Here is a 14,963-nt window from a genome sequence, read left to right as displayed (position 1 = left end):
CGTATTACATAGCGTGACCAATCTACACTTTCTTGAATTTAACCTCTCTCTCTCTCTCTCTCTCTCTCTCTCTCTCACACACACACACACACTTCACCAAAGATTAAGTCTTTTTGTATACATTTCATTTATGGCATATTGTTTGACAACAGCTCTTCCTTGGAACATCGGTCTCACTAAACAAGTGATGATATACATGTACAATGAGTTTTATTTTTCAGCACGGAAGAATAAATGGAGCATTACAAGCATACATTTACCCATTCTAAAATGACAAATATACAAGAGGACATTTAAAACGCACCTCATCAATGCTTTATACGTTTTTATTGACGGGATCATTGCATTTCGTGAGTTCTTGAATGACGACAATAGATATCAACAAACAATCGATCGTCATCTTTAATGACTATGCAACATGGCGGCGTGGTAAATCTATCTGCACTGGTCGATTTAGCCGCATATCTGCTGCCCGTGGCCAGTGATTTTTGGCTCGGGTCAGCCGAAATGTTTACAAGCGAGACCTTCAGACCATCAGTTATTTCACTACGATTCATGTAAATTTTGTCTGATCATCCGAGTTGCGTACCATTTCTTGTGTAAGCAATCTTTTATAGCTGATATCGTGCTTGTATGGACTATCTGTTATTTAATGTTCATGTTTATTTTGTACGGCAAGATACCATGCGACACAGTATGCCAACTAAGCTTCCACAAAATGCTATTGGTTGAAATAAAGTTTTCGATCAATCGTAGCACTTGTTGCTCTCATTGTTCGGTTCTAATCTCAACATGTGAGCAATCTGTCATTTTATATTGACTCTTTCAATTTTGGATAGGTGCTTGTAGAAATGAAGCAACTTTTATTGCTTTAGTTCAAAGCAGAATAATCTGATTACGTGTTGTGTTCTGGTCAAATTTACACAGATGGTCTTTAATGTCATTGTGTGTAGCCTTCTTGTTAAATTTAAACGGCGGTCTTTCATTTAAGCACTGTCATTCAAGGTTTCTCTTTTCCTTGTATTCACCTTTTGACAATTCCTGCAGGGTTTTTTTAATAGTAAAGTTGTACGATAATTTAGTGCATGAAGTATGGACTATATAAGGACCAGTTGTTTTTGTAGTTGAATATCCCTACTTGCCTGCAAGAAAGTGTACATTTAGTCTAACTCTGTATCAGTCTTCAAGTTTGCATTCCATTTCATCGGGCTTCAAGGGTGTGTGTGTATATATATATATGTATATGCATACATACATGTGTGTGTGTGTGTGTGTGTGTGTGTGTGTGTGTGTGTGTGTGTGTGTAATACATATGATGAATAAATACTAAAATGAATTCCACTATATTATGAAAATACACATCCAGTAAGACAGCTTCCGTATGGCGTTGCAAGGAACGATTCCCTTGTAGAAAGAAAAATGGATCATCATATTTGAATTTCAAAAAGAACATTCAGCCCCTAAATACATGTAATAGAATAAATTATGAAAACATGTCTCATTGTAAGAACATTCAGCCCCTAAATACATGTAATATAATGATATATAAAAACATGTCTCATTGTAAGAACATTCAGCCTCTAAATACATGTAATAGAATGATATATGAAAATATATGTCTCATTGTAAGAACATTCAGCCCCTAAATACATATAACAGAATGATATATGAAAATATGTCTCATTGTAAGAACATTCAGCCCCTAAATACATATAACAGAATGATATATGAAAACATGTCTCATTATAAGAACATTCAGCCCCTAAATAACTGTAATAGAATGATATATGAAAACATGTCTCATTGTAAGAACATTCATCCCCTAAATACATGTAATAGAATGATATATGAAAACATGTCTCATTGGAAGAACATTCAGACCCTAAATACATATAATAGAATGATATAATAAAACATGTCTCATTGTAAGAACATTCATCCCCTAAATACATGTAACAGAATGATATATGAAAACATGTCTCATTGTAAGAACATTCATCCCCTAAATACATGTAATAGAATGATATATGAAAACATGTCTCATTGTAAGAACATTCAGCCCCTAAATACATGTAATAAAATGATATATGAAAACATATGTCTCATTGTAAGAACATTCAGCCCCTAAATACATGTGATAGAATGAGATATGAAAACATATGTCTCATTGTAAGAGAAAGCTGTAAAAACAGCACGTTGTTGTTACAGATTATACGGGCGATAACTTCAAAAGTTTTTAGTCCACTACCCTCCTTTTTTATATATGTATGTATATATATATGTATATATATATATATATATATATATATATATATATATATATATATATATATATATATATATATATATATATATATATATATATATATATATATATATACTTCCCGATATATGTATATCTGTCCAAAAGTGTTATGTATATGGATTTTTATGTATATGCTCGCATAGGTTATGTGCATAATGTTTGTATAAATGTTTATGAATCTAAAATTATTAATTGAAGACACGGACGTGAAATGATCGTATCTCTCTCTCTCTCTCTCTCTCTCTCTCTCTCTCATATGGGGGCGTTTCATCAATATATATATATATATATATATATATATATATATATATATATATATATATATATATATATATATATATATATATATATCAGGTATATCTCCGCTGCTTTCGACGTACCCATTGTTCCACATCATATAGAAAAATGTCTTCCAACATTTAGAAAGTTTGAATAAATATATTTCTAATTTTACAAAATTCACATAGGTTTTAGTGTCTCGTTCGTTTGCTTTCAGTTTTATTAGCTACATCATTTTTAAATTCACTCCTACGTCGTCATATCTGAAGTCCCCTTATAGACTACTGATACGCAGTTGTGCTTCGCCATGATCTCAAGCTTGAATCAGGAAAATCGTTGGAATCATTTGAGACATCTTGGTTCCAATTGCTATAGCATTTGTCTAATTAGCGACGGGGGAGGGGGATTTTATTTTTTCGCAAAATTGTCTTTCTTCCATTTCAGGAGGCGTTATAACCCTTTTCTTGTTTCACATTTGTCAACATGACAGATATGATTTCGTCCGAGCACAAAAGCTAAAAACAAATTCATAACATTTGTGCGCAGGCTTTTAATTAATGAAGATATGTCATTTAATGTTGTTTCTGCTTTTCTCATTTTGTAGACAGATATTGCCTTGTACCTTAAAACATCGACATACATGTCTTCTGTTTTAGCCAACTGATTTGTCCCTGAGATATTACCTATATTGTGTATCTTTCATGGATGTATTTTTAACACACATTTTCTTACACACACACACACACACACACACACACACACACACACACTTTTAGATTGTAAGGACGACCGTGCCTTTTTCACTGAATTATAATGCGTATAAAACACTCTTGACTAACAGGATTAAATCGAACGATGTATGTCGTCTGCTTGTCTTCTCTGATCCAAAGTTTTTTTCTTCTTTTTTCTCTTGACTCGAGTTCAGAAAAAAAGATCCATGTATCATCACGTGTGACAATTTCATTCAAACGTCTCCGGTCACACTTTTCATATATGGCGAGTAGCTTTATCGAATTAATTTCCAGTCAGTGTAAGCATCCGTCAACAAATGCTGGATCCATCTTTCATAAACCTTTCTGAGCTTCAAATGATTCTGCTATATATATATATATATATATATATATATATATATATATATATATATATATATATATATATATATATATATATATATATATATACATACATACATACATACATACATATATATATATATATATATATATATATATATATATATATATATATATATATATATATATATACATACATACATACATACATACATACATACATACATACATATATATATATATATATATATATATATATATATATATATATATATATATATATATATATATATATATATATATATATATATATATATATATTTTAAAACCACCTGACGAATTAATGCCCGTAATAATAGAAATTTATTATATTGCGTATACTGCGTCTTCATCCATTGCGTATCTTGCGTCTGTATCCATCGTGCACTATATAGCACCCACTTCTCGATCACCAATCGCAGACAGCAGCCTTCCAGAACGCGAATAATTCGGGACCATCTCTAAGATGATTAAGGCACCTCAAAATTATTTGCAAATATTGATTAAAGTCGTGAAGAACCCGGGCATTTTCTGCCACCTTTTGACGCCCAAAACAATCACGTAATTGAGTCATAACTAAACTGATCGTGAGTTAAATGTATCGGGTTCTAACCAGAATATTCGGAGGGTGCAGTATGGATCATTCGGGTGCTTGCAATAAACATATATGCTGAGTCAATCCAAACGCACAGTAAATTAGTTTGGTCTAGTAAACTTTTATTTTCAAAGTCAACTCGATATCTGTATCTTTCCTTACGTGGAAGGTATGAAAACCAGTCTAACGCCACAAGAGGCCAAAATGGTGGTGGCAAACCGTAGCCGCTTACTTCATGAAATCGATATGAAAGTTACTTATTTTCTCAGAATTGTGAGTATTAAAATCATTATGTCTTTAATCTGCTGAAAGACAAGAAAAAACTACGGCATTAATGAAATGTGACCTGGTACTCGCGATTTGCATTGCTAGTCCCATGAGTACGCATATCTAACAACCCACATTTTCAAATGTTGTAGAGAAAGAATTTTTTTTTTTAAATGAAAGTCTTATACTGGTCGTAATAAAAAATACAATAACGAAAGAACAAAAATTTTCCATATTTACATATTCCGTGAACAACTTCTGGAGTTGTGTTGTATCACGGTACTACCACGTTAATATGTTCTCTGCTTGATAAATCAGACTGGCCAGATTGCCGGGTTTTACAAAATGTATCTGACTTTCATTTAATATAATTGTATTTCCATACAATAACATCAAAAAGGAGTTTGTTGTTGATATACTGTGACGAATGAACTTCCTATGTCGTCGTTTGAGCTTTGTGAAGTGACTAGTAATGTAAATGCCGACTACCGGATCAGATTTCATCAATGCCGTAGTTACGTCTAGTCTGTCAGCGGATTAAAGACATAAAGATTATAATACTTGCTATTTCTGAGAAAATAAATAATTTTCCTATCGATTTCATGCAGGTATACGTCGATATAATATAAGTGCTGTGATGTGATTTGGATTTTTAACGTAGCTTTAACAATATTTCAGTCATATCTCTACGATGTCTGCAATGTGGCAGTTTATAGCGATGTCTAGCACTGAGGCATCATGCTGCAGATAATAAAATAGTAGGGTTCCAACCCGGATCTTATCAGTAGCTAGTCTGGCACCCTAACCACTGATCCACCTCGGCTCCCTGCAATGAACCGTGTATTATTTAATATTTCTCAAGAGTGATTCAATAAGTTCAGGTCAAGGGACAATAAAGAGTTATCAATTGATCTTAAAGTAATTCGATTCTTCATTTTTCGTGTTGAAGTTGTTAGATTTTAACTTGACACATTTTTGACTAATTTTAGATTAACTTGAGTTACGATAGAAGACAAAATTATAATATCCCTTTGCTTCAATGCTACACGACATAACATTAAGTGATTTGTCGGTATTTTAGGATACTGCTTCGCCCCTATGTACGATATATACGATACTTATGTTTGAAAAAACGAGTTTTCTCCCTTTAAAATCGCGATGATTGACAGAGGGCGTTTGATATGTAGTGAAAACTTAATGAAAGTTCTGTTAGAGATGTTGATGTTGGTAACCACCAAGTTGGCGAGTAAACTGGGCAGCGAACTATAATTAATATATTTTACGCGGACGGTCACTGCACTAAGCGGAAATTTCTATTTTGCAAAAGACATATACAAAGAAATTATGAAAACAATTATTGACAACGTATTTTCTTAAAAATCATACAGTACAGAATACTGAACCCAATAAAGAAAACAAGAAAACACGAATATAATCGCGACAGTTAAGGACAATAATGTAATCAGATCAGCGCATGGGACACGTTCCTAATGAGATAGCCAGCAGTAGAACATAATGTCTCTCCTCTCCCACCCCTCTTTTGCAACCATAGGGCTGATTTTAGCATGAAGCATAAAGGTCATGGTAAATAAAAATTAACTAAATTCATTACAGTGTATGTATGTATGCATGTATGTATATATGTATGTATGTATGTTATGTAATGTAATGTAAAAAAGTTAATTGATATTAAAATACCTGTTTATATAGTTCATACTTTAGTTAACTGGTATAGCAAACAGTTGCATTGTGTGTGATAGGGAAGTGTAATATCCAGTGCTTTCCATGTAACCAATGGGATGAGGCGGGGGGTGGTATTCTTTCCCCTTTGTTATTATATATATATATATATATATATATATATATATATATATATATATATATATATATATATATATATATATATATATACAAGTTAAATCATAAGCTTGGTCAGTGTTACGTGGGGTTACGTCTGCCACCTAATGCGTTGTTTCTTAACAATTTTAGTTTTGCTGATGATATGTCATTTATAAGTCCTTCTATCACGTGTTTAAGGAAATTATTAAAGATATGTGAACAATACACATTTGATAATGATATCATCTATAATACAAAAAAGGTCTGTATGCATGGTCTTTCAGCCAACTTCGTTCAAATTACCATCTCCTACCCCCTGTACATCTTAACGGCAGTGCTCTTATGTATGTCAAAAGTTATACGCACTTGGGTCATATTTTGAAATCCAATCGGTCGGATAATGAAGACATGATGAGACATTACCGTTGTTTGTGTATTCGAACAAACATGCTTCTACGTAAATTTAAGAATTGTTCATTCAATATCAAAATTAGATTATTCAAATTTTATTGCTGCACCATGTATTGTGCTCCTCTGTGGATAAACTTTAGTGAATGTATGAAAATAAAACTAGTTATTGGTTATAATAATAGTCTTCGTTTTCTATTAGGTCTTCCTAGGTGGAACAGTGCCTCCAGCATGTTTGTAAATTATAATGTATTCAGTTTTGATGAAATAATGAAAAAGTATGTTTTCTCAATGATGACAAGAATATCTAATAGTAAGAACTGTATATTGAAATCTCTTTGGAACTATGACATTCATTTTAATTCTCATATTATTAGTAGATGGAACAAATTCCTCTTTAAATGTGTCATTTAATTTCATTCTTAACAATGCATGGCACAGTTAATTGTTGTAGATGTATCTGTATACTTGGTACGTATGATATATATGTTCTTTTATGTTTACAATGTTTTTACTTTATATCTATATTTTAATTTAGAGGTATGGACTTTGTAGTCTGAAATAAAGAATTCTTATCTTATCTTATCTTATCTTATCTTATCTTATCTTATCTTATCTTATCTTATCTTATCTTATCTTATCTTATCTTATCTTATCTTAAAATATAAAATAATATAATATAATATAATATAATATAATATAATATGATATGATATAATATAGTATAATACAATATAATATAATATGTAACACATGCATACATTTGTACCAGATCCGGTACAAATTTTCATGTTGCATGCGTGGCCGTGTTAAATCATTCCTATCATTTAATCTTGAAGAGCTCATTACAGGTAAAAAGTACAACAGCTAATTAATTAGGTAATTACGCCAGGAAAAAGCTTTGATCCTGGAGATCAGGAAATTACATATACCTGTAAAACTACATGATTCAACAATTCTAATCGCGTGTGCAAAGCGTCTGATATCAACGAGGACAGGTGTCCACACTATCAGAAAACTGTATATGCAACATGCTGTCCATTAATCAGGTATACACTTTTATCTCTTCATCTGACACAGTTACATTGATTTAAAAAAATATAAAAAAGACCTCCAGAGTCTTTTAACCACCATGATAGTTATTAAATCCAATTAGATAACGATATACCTGTATCTTTATTTTATCTAAATATTGTAATCAAGATCGTTATCCTACATAGCTAATACATGACTAGGACAGAATTCACATTATTCATGGTCAATGAAATAGCAAAACGTTGACGGTTACTATGTATGTATGCGCGTGTACTTGATTACGTAAATATGGATACATGCATTATGTATGTGTGCATAGATGTCTTGGTTTTAACGGCGCGTCATTTTATAGTGCAGAATAAAAATTCCGCCCCGTAAATACAAATCAGAATACAAAGAAATCGCGAAAAGTTAGGAATATAAACCCTTCTAATAAACGGAACATGAAACCCTAAGGGATGAATGGTATAGCGTTTATAGTCTCTTCAAGGGTTGGCTGTTAATGCTAAATTGCCTTTTGGAACCAGTCTAATCAAGTTTAAATAATGATTGAACACGCTCTAAACCAGTGGTCCCCAAACTTTTTTGGGCCACCGCCCCCTTGGTTATTCTCAGCGCCACCTACCTTACCCAGTAAAAAGCATTATTCAACATTAGCCCCCCCCCCCCCGTAATTCCACCGCCCCGCAACCCCCCCCCCCCCTCCATGGGTTATCTTTATGACATCATTGCATCTGACAACGGGATCTTTCGGAAATTTGCTCAAAGTCCGTTCGCGCTCATCTGCGTGATAAATTCATTTATAATGCACCAAGAAAAATTAATATTTGTAGACCTATCACTTGAAGGTTAAAAAGGTCATCTGCAAAATGTGATAAAAATAACAAAATTAAGATTTTTTTATCCATATCTTTTGTGTGGGTTTTTTAGTCCGTTTTGTGGGAGCAGTACTCACCTGTTGTTCCGAATGATATAAATGATGCAAGTAGTCAGACCGGATATAAGCTAATTTTACAGACTGATTTATTTATATATATCATGGTCTACATTATTTTCACTTGGACTCGACTTATACGCGAATACACACGATGATAGCCCATCCATTAGCCATAAGTAAGCAAGTAAATAAGTAGGTACTAGATATGGTTGATTGACATTTAATTCAATAAGGTCGCTGAAGAAGTCATCTAAAAAGTTAATAGTCTGGTTGCTAAGTTTATTAGATGCAAAAGTCAGACATTGGCTGGATTAATACGTCATGGTGGTTACATTGTAGTTACTCGGCTATGTTCATTTTGCAAGTTATAAATCTCAAATTAAAATTTTGTTCCAGCTTTGCTATAATCATTTTTACATGCATCTAACTGGTTGTTCATACGAAGGGAACAGCCATTGACACGGATCGACGAGTCTATTAATAGTAACCATGTGATTTTGTGGCGCAATGGCTAGGGTCAGCACTGATTTCATATGCAAAATCAAAGATTAACTTCTGGTGGCGGCCATTCACATCCTGTCGGTGTTCTACTAAGACACGCGGTACTAATTGTATGGAAAAATGGGAACCAGTCTGGAAATGTGTGAACATAAAATAGAGTATATATGGGTTTGGGTAGCCAGGATTGGTTGATAATGAAAGTTATTTTGTAGGGAAAAGAATCTTTTTAGAGCTTATCCTAGTTGTAACAGAAAAAAATAGAGACACTGTTTTCTTGAAGGAATTCCAGTCCTTAAACAGTTTTGAGCTTGGAATACTCATTACTGAAATTAGCACCTGACTCTTTGGTGCGGAATTGAAAACACATGTTTCAAACACGTGTAAGTCCAGAAAATGATGTTGCTCATATCCTTTTCTCATACATTCAAAGACATTTAATTTCATTTTACATCGATATTATTCGATAAAACACTTTTCTTTTGTCGATGCATATAGTGTTTGAATACGCTACATTAACGTGATTCCCATCCACAGGCGTTAAAGTATGTCATCAGTGATTTAAAAAATTTAATCCATGGGCTGTTTGTGTAAACACTACATAAAATGTAAACTTCAATCATTATCACTGCTTTCAATCCTGAATCGATTGTTTAGTAAATGGGACCTATGACTTGTTATATAATTCTCGTAACAACGATGATGCAATCTGTATCACATACGATGTTATTTAATTGCGAATTAATCCAACTTTTAAAAAAAATATTTACCCTGATAGGGATATTTATAAAAATTTCAACAACACGTTTATAACATGCATATTGTATGCATGTATGTACAATTCTTTTGTTGATATAAATTTCAGAAAAAATCTCAAACAATTATAGTCTTCTCTATGGGGTCATACTGGTGATAATAGTGTCTTATGATAATAACATTAAGAATAATACGAACCTCATTCAGTTTTACCATCCCTACATTGTTCAGCGATTTCGCTTTTCAAATTAACGATATTCATCTGTCGATAATTGTTGACATTTCATATAAAAATCACAACCAGCCGTAGATGAGACTTATCGTATACGCTCGCTTACACGCTTGATCCAGTTACACACACACACACACATATATAATATATATATATATATATATATATATATATATATATATATATATATATATATATATATATATATATATATATATATATATATATATATATATATATATATATATTGACATTGCAAGGAATTGTAGAATATATAAATAGTTGGATACTATAAACATAGAAGTTGCTGAAAGAGTCCATTTTGTTTTTTCTTTGAAATGATCATTTTTAAATAAATATTACTGTCATATCACTAGCATTTTCAAATTGATATAATGACCAATTATTTACCAAAAAAGCCATAAATTAATTATTTACAATAACGTCATTCTTTATCCATTTGCTTCTTTTGATTAGGTGAAATACATATTATTTTTAACCTTAATAGAGGGAGCCACGGTAGCTAAGTTGGTTGAGCGTAGGTCTTGTAACGCAAGTGTCGAGTGTTCTCTTACCGCACAGGACAGTCCTAGTATGCTATATTGGTGTGTCCTTACGAAAGGTAGTTAGATCCTATCACCGCGGTATATAGCCAATAAAAGTGCTGATAAAAATCAACCACTTGGGAGTATCAGGATTAAAAGATATTCAGGTGTGGATTAGCGTAAGTTTTTGTCAAAATTTAGATGAGTGAATTAGGAAAGAAAATGCACATCATCTGTGTAGTATATGCGGCCACATAAAATATTGTCCCCTTTGTATCAACTGTAAACACCAGTAGCCAAAAGGTCTAGAGAATTGACTGCTTGAATCAAATGTCGCGGCCACATTAAAAGTAGAAACAAAACAAAATTGTTCACTCTGGACACATGGTACTAATGATATGGAAAAATGGGAACCAGATTGGAAATGGGTGAACCTAAAATAGAGTATATATGGGTGTGGCTGACCAGGATTGGTTAATGATGTAAGTTATGTTTTAGGAAAAAGAATCTTTTGAGAGTTTATCCTAGTTGTAAGTGATAAAAAATAGAGACATTGTTTTATTGATGGAATTTCAGTCCTTTAACAGACTTGTGTTTTGAACACTCATTACTAAAAGCAGCACCTGACTCTTTGGTGCGGAATTGAAAGCACATGTTTCAAACACATGCAGGTCCAGAAAATGCCGCGGCTCATATCCTTTCCTCTACACAGAAGCTGACATCCAGGTTTCATCTATACCGATAAATATAGGTTTAATCATGATCACTCCAAAATTTTAAATTATTGAATTTTTAATATCATGGTGTTTGCATAGGGTTACTATGGAAACTGAATTAGTACCTTGAGTCCTATAAAGTATCAGCTCCTATGTCTGTTAGGTCTTAAGAGTTGACGTCTTTTACCAGACGTGGCGGATTTTAATTCGCTCCTAAACGTCCCCTCCCTCCACCACAGATCAACAAAAAGAAGGACGTGGAGGAGGAGGAGGAGAACCCTTGGTTCTCATGGACGTTCACGCAGGTAAAAACATAAATGGCAAAAATATAAGTGGTACCTTTGTGTACGATGTATATATTTGTGTGATCATCTGAAATGAAAGAGAAAATCATTATTATTGCATGCAATACAGTGAATAAACTAGATCTGCCAGTTTTTATAATGATAATGTTTACAACCATGTTTACGACCATAGTCCCCGTACCAAACACCCCCCTCAACCACCACCACTCACCCCCACCCCCACCCCAATAAAACAGTTCCTTTCCAATTTAATCACACCTATGGTGTTGGACGATTTCAATATTCAATAAACATTTTTTTTTCTCCTGATGGTCTGTATTGATAAGCATTTATAACTAATGCACCTGTAATCATCAGGTAAGTGCACAATGTCATTATTTGATTATTTAGAAAATGCTAAGGCAAATAAACCTGCTGTATGTCTTTTGTACAACTACCTTGAACTTGATTAATATTATCCTGTTGTTTTTAACATGTGTCAGTTTTTGCCATCAAGTGTTCAGCGCTTGTGATCCACTGATTGACACTTCAGCTTATATAACAGTAAAATATCCACATGGTATCACAGTTTAGTAATGACGCAAATGCGCCATTGTATATTGTTTCCATTTTCAAGGCAATTTAAATACTGGGCTATTTTCGTCATGTAATCAAATATTTTGAATAAAAGTTACAATAATTTTCATTATGAATCTGGTCTGATTTTTAGAGGTTGATTTGTTCCCATGCTTTTAAAAACAATTTTTCAGTTTTTAAAATAGGCTTGCTTGCAACATTTTGCTCAAACTTGACAACTAACTTTACGCAGTATATATGGAATGCAAATCCGAGTCGAAAAGAAATTTGTTTACGTCTTCTGTACAGTCTATTGTTCCGGTCAAATACCGTAAATATCCGGTCACAAATGCATTGCAGTAAATTTGGGAATTTCTGCATCCAGTAATCCTATTTCCACATAAAAATCGCAACAATGTAACGTTTAGTTCTGCAAATGACATTTTAGGGTAAACATGTACTCTAGGCCTACTGTTTACCTTATCAATGTGGCATCCCGTAACATTAATCATTCTGTTTTGAAAAATGATTTTGTCCTTATAAAATGTTCAGTTTATTCGGATGGAAGCTTTTTCTTTAATTTATAGTAAAAATGCACAGTTCAACTTTGTTTGGGACTATATTTTATGCACAACAAATGAAAGGTGCACCGTCTGTCAGAATGAACGAAATTATTCGTTCTTCTTTCTATCTAAACAATTTCCACTGAAATAAAAACTGTGATAGAAAGAATCTCAAACGGGTAATGATTTAATATTAAATTTATGAAACTTTTTGAATAATGTCCAGTTTTTGCGCGCCAAGGCTAGCAAATGCTGGACATTATTAAACTCGTTGAATAAATTCAATATTAAATCGTTACCCATTTCAGATCCTGTATAACACGTATAATATCCGGATGTAGAAACTGTTCAATAACATTATAACATAAACTATCTTGATGTGGAAACTATTCTATAACATTATAACCAAAACTACACGGATGTGGAAACTGTATTATAACATTATAACACATAAAATAATAAATAATTTGTAATATATCTGAAATGAATAATTAATTATATGTTCAAGTTTTCTCTACGGTTCAAAAACCCTGAAATTACATCATATGTAATTGACAGATAAATACATACAGTGGTTGTGAATAATGCCACTCATCGTGCTAAGACCGCGATTACTCGGACAACACATACTAGTTTGCTCGACATGGCTCGAATGTCTCGCCCATTTCATGTGCAACACTTTCTAACATCTCCAACCACTGAAAACTCGAAACAACCAATAACCCGAATCCATAGTTTGGGCTTCCAAAGCTTCGACTTTTCGAAATGTTGTTGTATCTTTTTATTTTTATTTTTGGGGCAGGATAAATGAGGTATTGTAAAAGTATTCATAGTTGTGTCCAATGGATGCCAGATGGTTGACAATATATTGATGACAATAATATATCCCACCATAATCGAGGCATTAATGCATAACGTTACTGCATAAAAGGTATTTTTGTCATCGGGACAATATACATAATAGTGAAATTGGTTGTATGTAAGTAATAATCTACTCACTCTTTGGTTTAGTACTTTAGTTAAATAAAAATGTTGAAGTGTCTATTAATGGGTTCTTTCATATACTTCGATCCTCAGTGAAAAAATAAACATTCGTAAATATATATTAACGTCATATTTTCATACGCTATTTTGCACCATATATTTAACTGTTGTGTGCGTGCGTGCGTGCGTGTGTGTGTTTTAATAACAATTTAAACAGTAAATATGCTAAGACGGGCAAAAGCAATTGCTAAGCGGTTGAAAATGATCCCAAAATTTCTTTTGAATGGATCTAGTTGCCCCATACTGTCTTATCTGCATATGTCGACGTCAACTCAATTAGAAAATTATTTTGAGAATGTGTTACTTGAGAAAATCTTCAATTTTTATTTTAAGCAAAATGTTCTTTATATTATGAGAGAGTTTGATACGGCATTTTAGGGATTTACCAGTTTTACATATACCTTTTTTATATACACTTATTTTATATATCTTTATTTTATTTACCTTTTTAGCCATTTTTTACATCTTTACGTGTTATATTTTCTCTTATAGGAGTCATGGTTTAATTGTTCTCGAAGGTTTTATCTTTCGGTATTTTTAGCAGTTTGTACATTTACCATTTTTGCAACCTAACTTTTACTCTGCACTGTATAGCCCAACAAGTTTGCTGATGTACGTTGTACCGCATAAGTACGTACGTGCGTACGTGCGTGCGTGCATGCATGAATACATATATACATACATAACCATCAAGTCTGAAGAGCTTACTTCACTACGTAAATAGACCTAAATGAATTAAATAATTAAATAATGCTAAGTAAATGTATGACAACTAGATATGTCTGTCTGAACAGTATGTAAATGTGTGACAGCGGTATCTGTGTCTCAGTATTATGTAAAAGTATAACGGAAGGATCTCTCTCTCTCTTTCTCTCAACAGTATGTAAATGTGTGACAGCGGTATCTGTGTCCGTGTATCATGTAAAAGTATGATGGAAGGATCTCTCTCTCTCTCTCTCTCTATCTCTCTCT

The 14,963-nt window shown here is 32.8% G+C and overlaps 1 protein-coding gene across 4 annotated transcripts in view; it reads left to right on the top strand.

Moving 5' to 3' along the window:
• The window catches only part of LOC149790422 (innexin unc-9-like), a 56,070-nt gene that overhangs the window by 30,159 nt on the left and 10,948 nt on the right, over positions 1-14,963 (top strand). The window lies entirely within an intron of this gene.

This window comes from Sinohyriopsis cumingii, chromosome 10, assembly GCF_028554795.1.
Source record: "Sinohyriopsis cumingii isolate HCF-2022 chromosome 10, ASM2855479v2, whole genome shotgun sequence".
In the NCBI taxonomy this organism is placed as follows: Eukaryota; Metazoa; Mollusca; class Bivalvia; order Unionida; family Unionidae; genus Sinohyriopsis; species Sinohyriopsis cumingii.
Note: the sequence above shows the minus strand (reverse complement) of the source record. Positions and strands in the feature narration are given on the sequence as shown.